Genomic DNA, 15,619 nt, shown 5'->3' with positions numbered 1-15,619 from the left:
GGTAGCCCAGTAAAATTAGTTTTAAAGCTTAATGCTGGCCTGATTTAACAGCCTTCTAAATACTCCCACTGAAGTGATGTCTAATTTCCTCAGTTTTATACTTAAACATATATATATATATATTTATACAGACGTATGATTAGTAACAACAAGCCTTTTAAAACAGTAGTTTGGACTCCTCCTAACCTCTGGGACTCTTTATCATGCAATGAAAAATGTTCCTTCTCTCAACAGAAACTTTTTTCCCTGTTAGAAGCAAACATGTCTGGTGTATGATATGTAAAATGCAGAGATCAAGAGCAGTGGTTTATATGAAAACACATGGAGACAGTGAAACAGAAATGGACAGAGGCATCAGGTTTCTAAGTAATGCAACTACTAACACTCGAATAGACAGTCTTAAGTCTGACATTAGCACTGTGTTTCTTTGCTCACAGTTATTCTACACTGGAGCAAAGGATCTGGTTCAGAAGAAAAGCAGAGACAAACTTTTTGTGCAGCCCATGATTATTGTTATCCACTGAGAACATAAAGTCAGAGAACATGGATATGTAAGAAAGATCATTGGTTTTACTCGGATAAAGGATAAATCAAGTGTCATTAGGGTATGCTGGGCAAGATATTTGTTTAGAGATATGAATGCTTGTCTGCCTTGCTGATCTTATATTAATGGACCACATGTAAACTGCAGAAAATCAAGTCCCATTTGTAACTCTTTTTGAGAATTCATTTTGCTTAAGACTGTGAAATGTTATGCAGATGATTGTACTTTTATTGCAAGAAAATGGAAATTATCTTTGCTATTGTAAGAAAACAGAAATAATATTACTTTAGCAATGATGTAAGACATTTTTAGGTGACTACCTGCACAGTTTAATGACCTAAGTAAGAATTTGTTAATGCCTTCTTTAGACAACAGGCCATAATGCAGGACGGAAAATTGTGTTCCCTGCACCCTAGAGAACTCTCCAGCTTTCTTTTTTTTTAATAGAACTTTAAGATAATACTTAATATTTACACATTTTTCTTACAGCCAAGGACTCCTTTCTTACATGGTCACATCAGAAACTCCACCATACCCAAGGATCTTGATTTCAAATTGTTGACTTTTCTTGAAATTCGCACTCTAACATGAAATGTGGATGAATGTTCAGTTTTTAACAAAGATGTGGTAAATTCCAAACCAACTTTAGAGGAAGCTTAAATCCTTACACCTCTTAAATGTTATGGAAATGGGCCTATTGATATCCTGGACTGCTAAAACTGAAATTTAAGGTAGCCATCATGTAGATATCTGTATTGGCTTGTATCAGACTATGCAGATACACAACTTATTGGCAAAGATTGTGGAGACAACAGTAATCAAACAACAAATAACTCAGAATGTCAGGGAATTGTAGACTGGGTGTGAGTACCCGTTATTTGTATTTAACTCATCTTTTTCCATGACCTAGCATAGATTTCAGGAAAATCTGACAAGTGTACCTTTATGAAGTGTGTATTAATTCTGGCTCACTTAAAGCAGGATACTTATCACTTTATTCTAGCTTAAATAAGTTTTTTGTGGGGTTTTGTTTGTTTGTTTTTGAAGACTACTGGTATCAGCACATTTAATGATAGTTTCATTATTTCTTTATATTGTAAGTCCCTCTCAGCACCAGAACATTTTTTTTACTATCTGGACAGACCATAGAACAAATACGGGATTTAACGTTGAAGACCCATTTTTTCAGTACAGTGAGCCATGGGGCTCACCTTTTTCTAAAAAAATTTGAACTTGTTTCAAGGAGTACCCTGAGACATACTACAAAGATAGAGGGTTTGACTTTAAAAAAAACCCAAAATGCTAATAAAACACAAGGTATTTTGTACAGATCCCTCTTGCAGTGAGCCTGAGCTGTGGTTTCCAACTGTTGGAATTCAATCTCGTAGAATAGAATTATGGAATCATAGAATGGTTTGGGTTGGAAGGGATCTTTAAAGGTCATCTAGTCCAGCCATCCTGTAATAAGCAGGAATATCTTTAACTAGATCAGGTTGCTCAGAGTCCCGGCCAACCTGACCTTGAATGTTTCCACAGATAGGGCATCTACCACCTCTCTGGGCAACCAGTTCCTGTGTTTCACCACACTCATCGCAAAAAATTTCTTCCTTATATCTAATCTGAATCTACCCTTTTTCAGTTTAAAACCATTACCCCCTGTCCCACTGCTACAGGCACTACTAAAAAGTCTGTCCCCTTCTTTCTTATAGCCCCCCTTTAAGTATTGAAAGGCTGCAATAAAATCTCCCTGGAGCCTTCTCTTCTCAAGGCTTAACTACTCCAACTCTCTCAGCCTTTCCTCACAGGAGAGGTGTTCCAGCCCTCTGATCATTTTTGTGGCCCTCCTTTGGATCCACTCTGACAGGTCCATGTCTTTCCTGTACTGAGGACTCCAGAGCTGGATGCAGTACTCCAAGTGGGGTCTCACCAGAGCCAAGCAGATGGGCAGAATTACCTCCCTCGACCCACTGCCCATGCTTCTGCTGCAGCCCAGGATACAGTTGGCCTTCTGGGCTGTAAGCGTACATTGCAGGCTCATGTCCAGTTTTAAATCCGCTAGTATCCCCAAGTCCTTCTCTGCAGGGCTGCTCTCCATCCCTTCATGCCCCAGCCTATATTGATACCAGGGGTTGCCCTGACTGAGGTGCAGGACCTTGCACTTGGCCTTCTTGAACTTCATGAGGTTCACATAGATCCACTCCTCAAGCCTGTCAAGGTCTCTCTGGATGGTATCCTGTCCCTCAGGTGAGTCAACTGCAGCTCTCACATTGGTGTCATCTTCAATTTTGCTGAGAGTTTCCCTTGATCCTTCTGTCTATGTCATCGATGAAGATATTAAACAGTACTGGTCTCAACACAGACCGCTGAGGGACACCACTTGTCACTGATCTCCATCTGGACATTGAGCCATTGACCAGTACTCTCTGGATGCCAATTCATTATCCAATGAACAGTACATTCAATTTAGAGAGAAGGATGTTTTGCACGACCATGTCAAAGGCATTACAGAAGTCCAGATAGATGACATCTGTAGCTCTTTCCTTGTCCACTGACATAGTCAGTCCATCACAGAAGTCCACTAGGTTGGTCAGGCAAGACTTGACCTTGGTGAAGCCATGCTGGCTGTCTCGAATCACCTCCCTGTCTTCCATGTGCCTTAACATAGCTTCTACGAGGATCTGTTCCATGATCTTCCCAGGCACAGAGGTGAGGCTGACAGGTCAGTGGTTCCCAGGATCCTCCTTTCTACCCTTTTTAAAAATGGGTGCAATGTTTCCCTTTTCGAGTCAGTAGGGAATTTACCTGACTGCCATGACTTTTCAAATATCATGAAGAATGGCTTGGCAACTACATCAATCAATTCCTTCAGGACCCTGGGATGCACCTCGTCAGGTCCCATAGACTTATGTACGTTCAGGTTCCTCCAGTGGTCACGAACCTTATCTTCTCTTACAGTGGAAAGGATTTTGCTCCCCCAGTCCCTGCCACAAGGTCCATCTACTTGAGAGGTGTGGGAAGAGAGATTGCCAGCAAAGACTGAGGCACAAAGTTGTTGAGTACCTCAGCCTTCTCCTCATCTTGCCAGTTTGCTAGTGTTCTTCAGCAGCAGGTTTACACTTTCTTTGACCTTACTTTTCTCGCTGACATACCCATAAAACTTATTATTCTTTGTGTCCCTTGCCGAGCTCAGCTACAGCTGCGCCTTGATCTTTCTGACCCCATCCCTACAGAACCACACAGTGTCCCTGAACTCTTCCCACTGCCTGTGCATTTCCTTCTTACCCTTTAGTGTGACCAGCAAGTCTTGACTCATCCATGCTGGTCTCTTGCTCTTCTTTCCTGATTTCTTACACATGGGGATTGAGAGCTTTTGTGCTTTACGGAAAGTGTCCTTAAAGATCTGCCAGCTCTGTTCTGCTCCCTTGTCCCTGAGGGCAGCTTCCCAGGAAGTCCTGTTGACTAACTCCTTGAACAGCTGGAAGTTTGCTTTCCTAAAATTCACTCTTCGCCTGTCCATTTCCGTCAGGATTGCGAACTCCACCAGCGCATAATCACTGCAGCCCAGGGTGCACCCAGTCTTGATGTCTCTGATTAGCTCACTTACATTGTTATCAAGAGATAACAATTTTTGTTCACAAAAAAGAGGTGATTCAGACTTAATAAACTATGAGAAGGATCCACTTTCAGAGATGTGGAATTTGGATTATTACAGAGAAGAGAGTAGTATAGGAAAAGAAGCATATAAACTATGCTAGAGATGCCACTCTCTGTTTTCTAAATTCTGTTATACATGATATCCATATGCCTTGAAATTATAGTTAGTACAAAAATTATTCTGTGTTTAAAAAATCAGTAGGAAACTTATGACTAATGTGCCTCTTTAGTTTATGTCAGGATTTGGGCGAAGAGCTGGGAGAAAGAACTTTTCCTATGCTGATACCTATTCCCAATAAACATTAGAAATCTGTATTTCTCTTGTGATTATGAGGCATTCAGCCTTTAAGAATGCAGAGACAGTCAACGACTCATTTATTTCTCTTAGGATTTACATGATTATCATTGAATATTCTAACCCATGTAAAATATATCATTTTTCCCATGACTTCAAAATTCAGGTGAAGAATTCAGGCTGGCAGGTGCCTGATAAAAAAACAGCAGTCCAGTAGATCACTGTAGGAAAAATGTCCAGTTTCTTAATTATTTGTATAAACCAAATGCCAAACATATACAAGCACAGCTGAAAGAAATCAATTTTCTATCAAAACAATGAAGTGCCTGTCTTTTCCAGCTCATTCACATATATCTGTCTGATTTGCCGGATATGACACTTCAAAACAACAAAGCTGAAGGAAGGCTTGTCAAAGAATAACATGATTTTCAGTAGTGTGGAGAAGTTTCAGTGATCTATTGATCCTGATCTGGTTTGACTGGATTTTTTGAAAATACTTTTCAAATAATGTCTAAAGGTCACATTCTTAAATCCATATCATTAGATATCTAAATAACTTTTGCAGGATTTTTGATTTGTAAGTTTCTTTTTCTCTTCAGGTAAAGAGACTTTAAAACATACCTGATTAGATATTTCTTTCACCCCACTTACTTTGTGCTCAAATAAAATTATGAAAAAAGGGAGAGGTCAGTAGAAAAGCCATCACCACAATATGAGAGTTTTCATAGGATTAAGGGTAAAAATACTAGGGAAAACTTTTTTAATCTGTGTTAATAAAAGTTATTTACTGCCTTTTCTAAACCCAGATTCTCTTCTTGACTGGTACAAGTTTTCTTTACAGAATAGAGCACTGAGGTTCACAAATCCATGTCTCCCTCCTTTCCCATACAGCTGCTCATACACTGAATTTTTTTTTCAACAATAGTTGTCATGTTTTTTAAAAATATGACCATAATCCAAGAGTAATAAAAGCATATTTCATACAGGAAGATGAGATTATTTGCTTCTTGATCTGTCAAATAATGAGCAACAGAAGCTCATCATTTGCAATATTTAAAACTGGTGTAGGTAAAATTGCAAAGTAAGTGTGATATGGAATTTTCCTTCCCTGACAAACAGATGGACTGAGTAATCAAAATTGGGGGTTTTTAATTGCAAACTTTTTTTTTCATGACTTTCTGTTTTGGTTATTATCACAGCTGTTAGCAGCTCGCTCAGAGCTGTTGTCGTGGTTTAAGCCCAGCCGGACTAATCACCACACAGCTGCTCACTCACTCCCCTTCCTCAACTGGACAGGAGAGAGAAAATATGAAGAAAAGGCTCGTAGGTTGAGATAAGGACAGAGGGAGATCACTCACCAGTTAACATCATGGGCAAAACAGACTTAACTTGGGGAAATTAGTTTAATTTATTACCAATCAAAATCAGAGTAGGATAATGAGAAGTAAAACCAAATCTTAAAAAAACAACACCTTCCCCCCACCCCTCCCTTCTTCCCAGGCTCAACTTCACTCCCGATTTTCTACCTCTCCCCCCGAGCGGCACAGGGGGACGGGGAATGGGGGTTGCGGTCAGTTCATCACACGTTGTTTCTGCCGCTCCTTCCTCCTCACACCCTTCCCCTGCTCCAGCGTGGGGTCCCTCCCACAGGAGACAGTTCTCCACGAACTTCTCCAACGTGGGTTCTTCCCACGGGCTGCAGTTCTTCACGAACTGCTCCAGCATGGGTCCTTTCCACGGGGTGCAGTCCTTCAGGAACAGACTGCTCCAACGTGGGTCCCCCGCGGGATCGCAAGTCCTGCCAGCAAACCTGCTCCAGCGTGGGCTCCTCTCTCCACGGCTCCACGGGTCCTGCCAGGAGCCTGCTCCAGCATGGGCTTCCCACAGGATCACAGCCTCCTTCCGGCATCCACCTGCTCCAGCGTGGGGTCCTCCACGGGCTGCAGGTGGATATCTGCTCCACCGTGGACCTCCATGGGCTGCAGGGGGACAACCTGCGTCACCATGGTCTTCACCACGGGCTGCAGGGGAATCTCTGCTCCGGCGCCTGGAGCCTCTCCTCCCCCTCCTTCTTCACTGACCTTGGTGTCTGCAGAGTTGTTTCTCTCACATATTCTCACTCCTCTCTTCTCCGGCTGCCGCTTCCCGGTTTTCCCCCCCTTCTTAAATATGTTATCACAGAGGCGCTACCACTGTTACTGATTAGCTCGGCCTTAGCCAGTGGCAGATCCGTCTTGAAGTCGGCTGGCATTGGCTCTATCAGACATAGGAGAAGCTTCTAGCAGCTTCTCGCAGAAGCCACCCCTTTAGCCCCCACTGCTACCAAAGCACTGCCACGCAAACCCAATACAGCTGTTACAAATCCTTAACACCGATTTAGCCAAATGGTAGACCTTAGTATGGTATTTGTTTTTCAGTTTGTCGTGGTTTAAGCCCAGCTGGCAACCAAGCACCACACAGCCGCTCGCTCACTCCCCCCAGGTGGGATGGGGGAGAGAATCAGAAAAGTAAAAGTGTGAAAACTCGTGGGTTGAGATAAAGACAGTTTAATAGGTAAAGCAAAAGCCGCACACGCAAGCAAAGCAAAACAAGGAATTCATTCACCACTTCCCGTCGGCAGGCAGGTGTTCAGCCATCTCCAGGAAAGCAGGGCTCCATCACGCGTAACGGTTACTTGGGAAGACAAATGCCATTACTCCGAATGTCCCCCCCTTCCTTCTTCTTTCCCCAGCTTTATATGCTGAGCATGACATCATATGGTATGGAATATCCCTTTGGTCAGTTGGGGTCAGCTGTCCCGGCTGTGTCCCCTCCCAACTTCCCGTGCACCCCCAGCCTACTCGCTGGTGGGGGAATGTGAGAAGCAGAAAGGGCCTTGACTCTGTGTAAGCACTACTCAGCAGTAACTAAAACATCCCTGCTTTATCAACACTGTTTCCAGCACAAATCCAAAACACAGCCCCATACTAGCTGCTATGAAGAAAGTTACCTCTACCCCAGCCAAAACCAGCACAAGTTCCAGCAAAATATAGCAGACATTTTTTCCTTCATCCCTTTCTTCCACTACTGCTTTCTCTACCCTGTGTTCTCAATACTTCTACTTCAAGAAAAAGTGACGGAACTGGCATTGTCAGGTATACATAAAAATGTGTTTGAACTTAGACCCTTTCTTTTCCAACTTGCATAGTTTTAATGAACTGAAGTTTTCAGTTACAGGTTTATATAACTTATTCTCCATGAGTAATCTTCCATAATCATACTTGTAATGGCTTTTAAATTAATAAGGTATTTAGCTTAAAAACATCTTTATTTATAAGATGGTAAGAAATAATTACCTTTTACTTCTTTTAAATAGGTTCATAATTAACATTTTTAATTTCAAAATTGAAATAAATACATCAACATAGATGTAAAATGGGATTAATGAGTGCCTGATACAGTAAAAATATATTTTAACCTCCATACTTTTATAAGATGTTAAGATTTTCTGAATGACAAAAACAAATCAGAATTTGTTGTTCATGCTGTTCTATGAGTTTGTAGTTTATAAAACTCTTGTGGAAAATTAAAAAAAAAAACCAAACAACAAACCAGTAAAAACTTTATTAGAGCTCAAGTAAATTTATAAAGGTAATAAGCAAAAGAAAATGCAACTATTTTATACTTTTTATTGTAGCTCAAGAAATCTCAATGAAATGTATATTATAAGAGTATGACCTTTGGTTTAACCTTGAAGCGTACTTAGACTTATATGTTATTCCACTGGTGTAAATAGCAGCTATTCAGCTTCTGGAAAAAGAAGACATGAGAATCATTTTCAAGACAGACCTATGGTGACTTTTGAGTATGTTGCAAATAGTAGTCCGAATTCTGTTATCAACAGCAGGCAATATTTCCATTGATATCAACAATAGATTTGCCATACTAAGGCATGCTTCTTCAAAAGCTTCATGTAGTTAATAATCAAGCTAAAATACTTTCAAGGAATAAACATTTCACACGAGAATTTATAACTTTAGCTTCTCTGCCAGACAAAAGTTTTCTTCATTTCTAACATGTTTACTATCTCCAATTCTGTATTAAAAAAAGCTATGTGACAATACACACAGAGTAACTGAATGATCATACGCAAACTTTTGTCTTATAACATATTTTATGTCTTCCCAAAAGATTCACACTTTATTATAGATCTAGAGGAGTAATACCTGGTTGAAATGTGGCAAGTTTATAGCAAAAAAGTGTCTATAACAATTCCCTGTGAGTAGAAATTATTTCGCAAGTTCTGCTCTCATTAGAAACTGGTTTGGAACACCCAAAAGGGTGCCTACATACCAGTGTGCCTGGAGTGACACTTTTGTTAGTCTTACTAAAATAAAGATTAATATTTCAATGTAAAGGTCACAAGTAGTCTCAAAAATAAACTATTTGGGATGCAGTAAGGCATTAGTGGTAAAAATGAGGGGTTTAAGTAGACTTTATGCTAGTGAATTATTTGATTTCTCTAATCCACAATATTACCACCAAATGAATCCCCCCCAACTCAACCACCCACAGGTGTCACTACTACAAAGTGGATTTTTACACCATGCAACGAGTTGTCTGATACTAAGGTCTGTAGGCGGTTGTTAGTGTGGACTGGATCTGAACTGGTAAACCAAAGCTAAAACACTCCCATTTCTCATAGACGTACCAACATAAACTCAGTAAGAATTTCTTCACAACTTTCTTGATATTGCAGCAAGCTGCTACCAGCAGTGCATTAAGCTTCAGGACTCTTGAAAAGCTTGATCACTATTCAGCAGTACAGTAGGAAATAATTTAAAAAAATGTGATGGCAAAAAAAATGAAGCAGTCATAAGAGTATGAGATCAAGGATTCTTCATATCTCAGGAGGCCAAGAGAGTCTGAAAGAAAGTAAATGATTTCAACTAGTTTAATGTAGGATTTTTGAGTGGTATATAACAACCAGACACAGGACATCTTTTTGCTTTCATCTTAAATTCTTGTATTTTACTGCTTACCCAGTAAAGTGGTATGCCTTGCAATGATGTTATCTGGGTTGAAGTGACTCCAAAATGAAAAATTTGAAATAATGTAGACTCTCATTTTATTTTTTAAAAAGTCTTATATGTATAATAGTCTTATTTTACTCTGAATTTTGGAACTATTTTTCATCAAATTTTGTAATTCTGTGGAAGCTGACTGATGAATATATTTTAACAAATATGTTAATGCAGAATATTACCTGAACTTTCAACTAAATTAAAATATTAATTTTTCTGACAACTAAACTTTTCAGCTCTCTTAATAAATAAATAATAAATTTAAAAAATCCACACAACTCTGCACATTAATTCAGTCTGATTGTTTTTGAAGACTAGAAATTAATTCTAGGCTGGCAGGTCATGGTTATTCCTTATTACATCTATTCCAGGATCAGTCACATAGGAATCAGGGCTTCTCCTCCCAAAAAGGTGGCAGGATCAATAGCCCAACTAAAGTGCATCTACACCAATGCAGGCAGCATGGGCAACAAACATGAGGAGCTAGAAGTCATTGTCCAGCAGGGAAAATATGACATAGTAGCAATCACAGAAACATGGTGGGACAACCCGCACAACTGGAGCGCTGCACTGGGTGGCCACAAACTCTTCAGAAGGGACAGGCAAAGAAGGGGAGGCGGTGGGGTAGCCCTGTATGTCAAGGGGTGTTTCAATTGTCTAGAGCTTAATGATGGTGATGATAGGGTTGAGTGCCTGTGGGTAAGAATCAGGGGGAAGGCCAACAAGGCAGATGTCATGGTGGGAGTCTGTTATAGACCACCCAACCAGGGTGAGGAGACAGATGAAATATTCTGTCAGCAGCTGGGAGAAATCTCACAATCGCTAGCCCTTGTTTTCGTGGAGGACTTCAACTTACCAGCTGTCTGCTAGAAATACAATACAGCAGAGAGGAAACAGTCCAGGAGGTTCCTGGAGTGTGTGGAAGATAAATTCCTGACACAGATGCTGAGTGAGCCAAATAGGGAAGGTGCCCCGCTGGACCTGTTGCTTGTGAACAGAGAAGGACTTGTGGGAGATGTGATGGTGAGAGGCTATCTTGGGCACAGTGATCATAAAACAATAGTTTTCGATTGTCAGAGAAGTAAGGAGGGGGGTCAGCAGAACTGCTACCTTGGACTTCTGGAGGGCTGACTTTGGCCTGTTTAGGAGCCTGGTGGACAGAGTCCCTTGGGAGGCAGTCCTGAAAGGCAAAGGGGTCCAGGAAGACTGGACACTCTTCAAGAAGGAAGTCTTAAAGGCACAGCAGCAGGCTGTCCCCATGTGCCAGAAGACCAGCCAGTGGGGAAGGAGACCTGCCTGGCTGAACAGAGAGCTTTGGGTGGAACTCAGAAATAAAAGGAGAGTTTATGACCTTTGGAAAAAGGGGCAGGCAACTCAGGAGGACTACAGGGGTGTTATGAGGTTTTGCAGGGAGAAAATTGGAAGGGCCAAAGCCAAACTAGAACTTAACCTGGCGACAGCCATAAAAGACAACAAAAAATGTTTCTATAAATATATTAGTGACAAAAGGAGGGCTAAGGAGATTCTTCATCCCTTACTGGATGCAGGGGGAAACATAGTGACAAAGGCTGAGGAAAAGGCTGAGGTACTTAATGCCTTCTTTGCCCGAGTCTTTAACAGTAAGACCAGTTGTTCTCAGGGTACCCAGCGCCCTCTGATGGTAGGTAGCAATGGGGAGCAGATTGAAGCCCCCACAACCCAAGGGGAAATGGTTAGCGACCTGCTGCACCACTTAGACATCCATAAGTCTATGGGACCCAATGGGATCCACCCAAGGGTACTGAAGGAGCTGGCAGAAGTGCTCACCAAGCCACTTCCCATCATCTACCAGCAGTCCTGGCTAACTGAGGAGGTCCCAGTTGACTGGAGGTTAGCAAATGTGACGCCCATCTACAAAAAGGGCTAGAAGGAGGATCTGGGAATTACAGGCTGGTCAGCCTGATCTTGGTGCCAGGGAAAATTATGGAGCAGATCATCTTGAGTGCCATCATGCAGCACATACAGAACAACCAGTCGATCTGGCCCAGTCAGCATGGTTTTAGGAAAGGCAGGTCCTGCCTGACTAACCTGATCTCCATTTATGACAAGGTGACCAACTTAGTGGATGAGGGAAAGGCTGTGGATATTGTCTACCTAGACTTTAGTAAAGCCTTTGACATTGTTTCCCACAGCATTCTCCTGAAGAAACTGGCTGCTTATGGCTTGGATGGGTGCACTCTTCACTGGGTAAAAAAATGGCTGGATGGCCAGGCCCAAAGGGTTGTGGTGAACAGAATTAAATCCAGTTGGCAGCCGGTCACAAGTGCTGTTCCCCAGGGCTCAGTATTGGGTCCAGTTTTGTTTAATATCTTGATTAATGATCTGGATGAGGGTGTCTAGTGCACCTTAGGTAAGTTTGGAGATGACACCAAGTTGGGCAGGAGTCTTGATCTGCTTGCAGGTAGGAAGGCTCTGCAGAGGGATCTGGACAGGCTTGAATCAATGGGCCGAGGCCAACTGTATGTGTTTCAACAAGGCCAAGTGCTGAGTCCTACATTTGGGTCACAACAACCCCATGCAACACTACAGGCTGGGTGATGAGTGGCTGGAAAGCTGCACAGCAGAAAAGGACCTGGGGGTGTTGATCAACAGCTGGCTGAAGATGAGCCAGCAGTGTGCCCAGGTAGCCAGGAAGGCCAATGGCATCCTGGCATATATCTGAAACAGTGTGGCCAGCTGACTAGGGAAGTGATTGTCCCACTGTCTGGAGCACAAGCTTTATGAGGAGCAGTTGAGACAACTCTGGTTGTTTATCCTGGAGAAGAGGAGGCTGAGGGGAGACCTTATCGCTCTCTACAGCTACCTGAAAGGAGTTTGTAGAGAGGTGGGTGCTGGTCTCTTCTCCCAAGTGACAAGTGATAGGACAAGAGGAAATGGTCTCGGGTTGCGCCAGGGGAGGTTTAGACTGGATATTAGGAAAAAATTCTTCACTGAAAGGATTGTCAAACACTGGAATGGGCTGCCCAGGGAGGTGGTGGAGTCACCATCATTGGAGGTTTTTAAAAGAAATGTGGCTGAGGTGCTTAGGGATATGGTTTAGTGGTGGACTTAGCAGGGTTAGGTTTATGGCTGGACTTGATGATCTTAAAGGTCTCTTCTAACCTAAATGATTCTATGATTCTATGATTGAATGTGGGGCTAAGGTAAGCTTTCATTATGCTATGCTAACCATCCTTGTCACTGATTTCCTATTTGCTGGGCTGATACTCTGTGAAGGCTCAGTGTTTGCTATGATTTGGTAAAAGATCAAAATTATATGAGAAGCTACAGTTCTTGTGTCCATTGCATTCATTTTACTTTTCTAACTTTATGAGTATTTCTTGTGGAAATAACACTTGATGGAACCACTTGATGGTGGTTTTGGGTGCAAAGGACTAATAGTTCTGAGATAAAATCCTTGGCTTGGGGAATAAAATGAAGAAGCTAAAAATGTACTAGATATATGGATTCACATTTAATCTGTAATGAATCTCAAGGTTTAGTTCTATATGGATTTTGATTACTTATCTGGTGTCTGCATGTTTATTGAATTCAGTGTTGAGTAGTTAATAAATTTTACTGCTATGTAGGAGATAAATCTTAGCCAGAAAAATACGTTTCACTTCAGTTGCTCGTATATCACCAGATGACAGAATTCGTGTGATCACAGCACTCAACATGCAAAGGTCTGGCTATCCAGATATGCCTGAGAAAAGGAAATGCAGCTGCCTGCTGGACTGTGCTATAAATCTTGTGTTTAGTCAATGTTTTTTAATCTCCTATCTCCACATCATACCTGTTGTCCGGCTAGCAGCCCCAGAGAATCAGGCAGGTGGTTCAAGCACTTAACTGACCAGTCAGAACACGTGTATCTGTCACTAAGCAAATGTAATTAAGAAAGTGAACACAATGTTTAGAAGTAAGGATCTCTTTTTCCAAATATGATTGTTACATTTTATCACCTGTTTTGTTACGGTTACAACCGGCACTTCTTAAGAAGGCAATTCCACCATAATATTTGTATGCACCTTTACTTCAGTGCACTCTAAACCATTTAGCACTTGCTACGGAGCAGGAGAGGTATTTTCTATTAACTAAATGATTAGCAGAAACCTACTCCCCAAGCACAATTTTACCACAGGAGGTGCTAGTGAATGAAAGTGTGTGCTGAAGGAGGAAAAGGAGTAATTATGTTTTGGTAACGTAAGTGGAGTTTTGAGGGGTTTTCCCCACCCCGTATTTTTATAGTATAACAAACAATATGTCAAACTGGACAGTTAATGTATAGCAATGCCTACAAATATGTAGTGCACAAACAATGTGTCTGTTGCAAGTCCGTAACTTGAAGAAAAACAATAACCTCCTTTCACCCCAGGAACCACTTGGGCCTTTTGATGGCAGCTTGCTCACCTTGCATTTGTGGCAAAGACTTGAGTTATGGATTGTGCAGGGAAATTGGTAGGCAGTATTGGTCAATATACACTACCCCAGAAGGCATTTACTGCACCAGCACATAGGTTTCTGCTGGTCATGGGTTTGACTGCCTCAACATAAAACACCTGGAGATGACTTTCTCTTTGCCCTGGGAGCCATTAGAATATTGGCAATGCGTACTTTCCTGACAGTGTTTCCCCTACACGCTGTATTAAGATTCTGGAGACCACAGGAATTTCTCCTCTAATACTTAAAATATAAATAAAGTAAAGGCAAAAGTGCCAGCTGGTTCTGCTGAGATTAAGTATGTCTGCAGTGTGCTGTCTTGCTAACCCAAGACATAACTGGAGGGCAAAAGGAAAAAAATGTCCCTTCTTCTTTGCAGATCTGTGGTAAGGTTACTGTGGACTGTGAAGAGGAAATGAAGAAAAGTATAAAGTCTGACTTTGTCATTTAGGTGTGAATGTGACTAGAGGGCATGAAGCTGCAAATGCCATCCTTGTCGGTAGCTGAGAGAGAAATACAAAACACTGACATCACAAAATCCCAAAGGGAGAAAACTTTAGGCCCTTGATGCTGTAAAACACTGTCTGCCTTAGCTTTTCTTTTACTACGGACCTAGTGCATCTGGGCACCTTTTATTTCTGAAAGACATTACTTTTCTGTGTCCTTCTCTTTATGGTGTCTAATCTGCAAAAAAGCTAGCACTCCAGAGCAGGTTTAATTTCTCTTTCCACATTTTCTCCTTCAATGATCACAATTCATTTTATTACTGGTAAAATTCCAGTTCACAGTATGCCAGCATGGCTGTTTTTCAGAATGATTGCCTTTCCTAGAGAAAGGAAAAGGGATTGGGGAAAAAAAGGGGGAGGAGGGAGAAGAAAAGAAAACAATCTAGATGCAATTATGAGTGACCTTGAAATACTGAACTGGCATACTCGACAGAATCAATAGCCAGACAAGTTTCTGTGGCAGATCCAATAAAAGGAAAAAGCATTGGTGTGGGGGAGGAAGCCAAGTAGATTAGAAAAAAGAGATGATGGTACTACTATTACTGTGAAGGTGCCAATGCTCCGATAAAAGTTTTGAGGCAGAAATTTGATTCACACAAAAAGTGACAGCTGGTGTGGCTTTGGCCAATTAAATGACGAAAAATGTAATAATATGCTTGCTCCGGTGTATAACCAGATACTTGAACACCAGGCAGCCAGGTGAAAACAATGAAGAGTACATAATTTGTTGCTGCGGAGCCAGAATTTTCTCCTCCTTCCTTCCTTTTTTCCTTTCCTTCTTTCTTTCCTTCTTTCCTTTCTTCCTTTCTTTCCCTTTTTTCCTTTTTTTTTTTTCTTTTTTCTTTCTATTTTTCCCTTTCATTTCCTAAAGCAAATAATTTGGGTGTAGAATATTTTGACAGATTAGTGTAGCTGATAAAATTAAAAAAGAAACTTCAAAATGTAGAACCCTCAGGCCCTGTTTGGATTTTTTATTCATTTGTAGAGAAGGAAATGCTTATTAATCATGCTTAATGTAAATTTTTTATCTCTTGTGCACAGAGATCCATCTAATCAGATGATAGCCATCTCAGTTCTAAATTTTAAAAGGCAGTTTTTA

Source organism: Gavia stellata, chromosome Z (assembly GCF_030936135.1).
Source record: "Gavia stellata isolate bGavSte3 chromosome Z, bGavSte3.hap2, whole genome shotgun sequence".
Classification (NCBI taxonomy): Eukaryota; Metazoa; Chordata; class Aves; order Gaviiformes; family Gaviidae; genus Gavia; species Gavia stellata.
Note: the sequence above shows the minus strand (reverse complement) of the source record.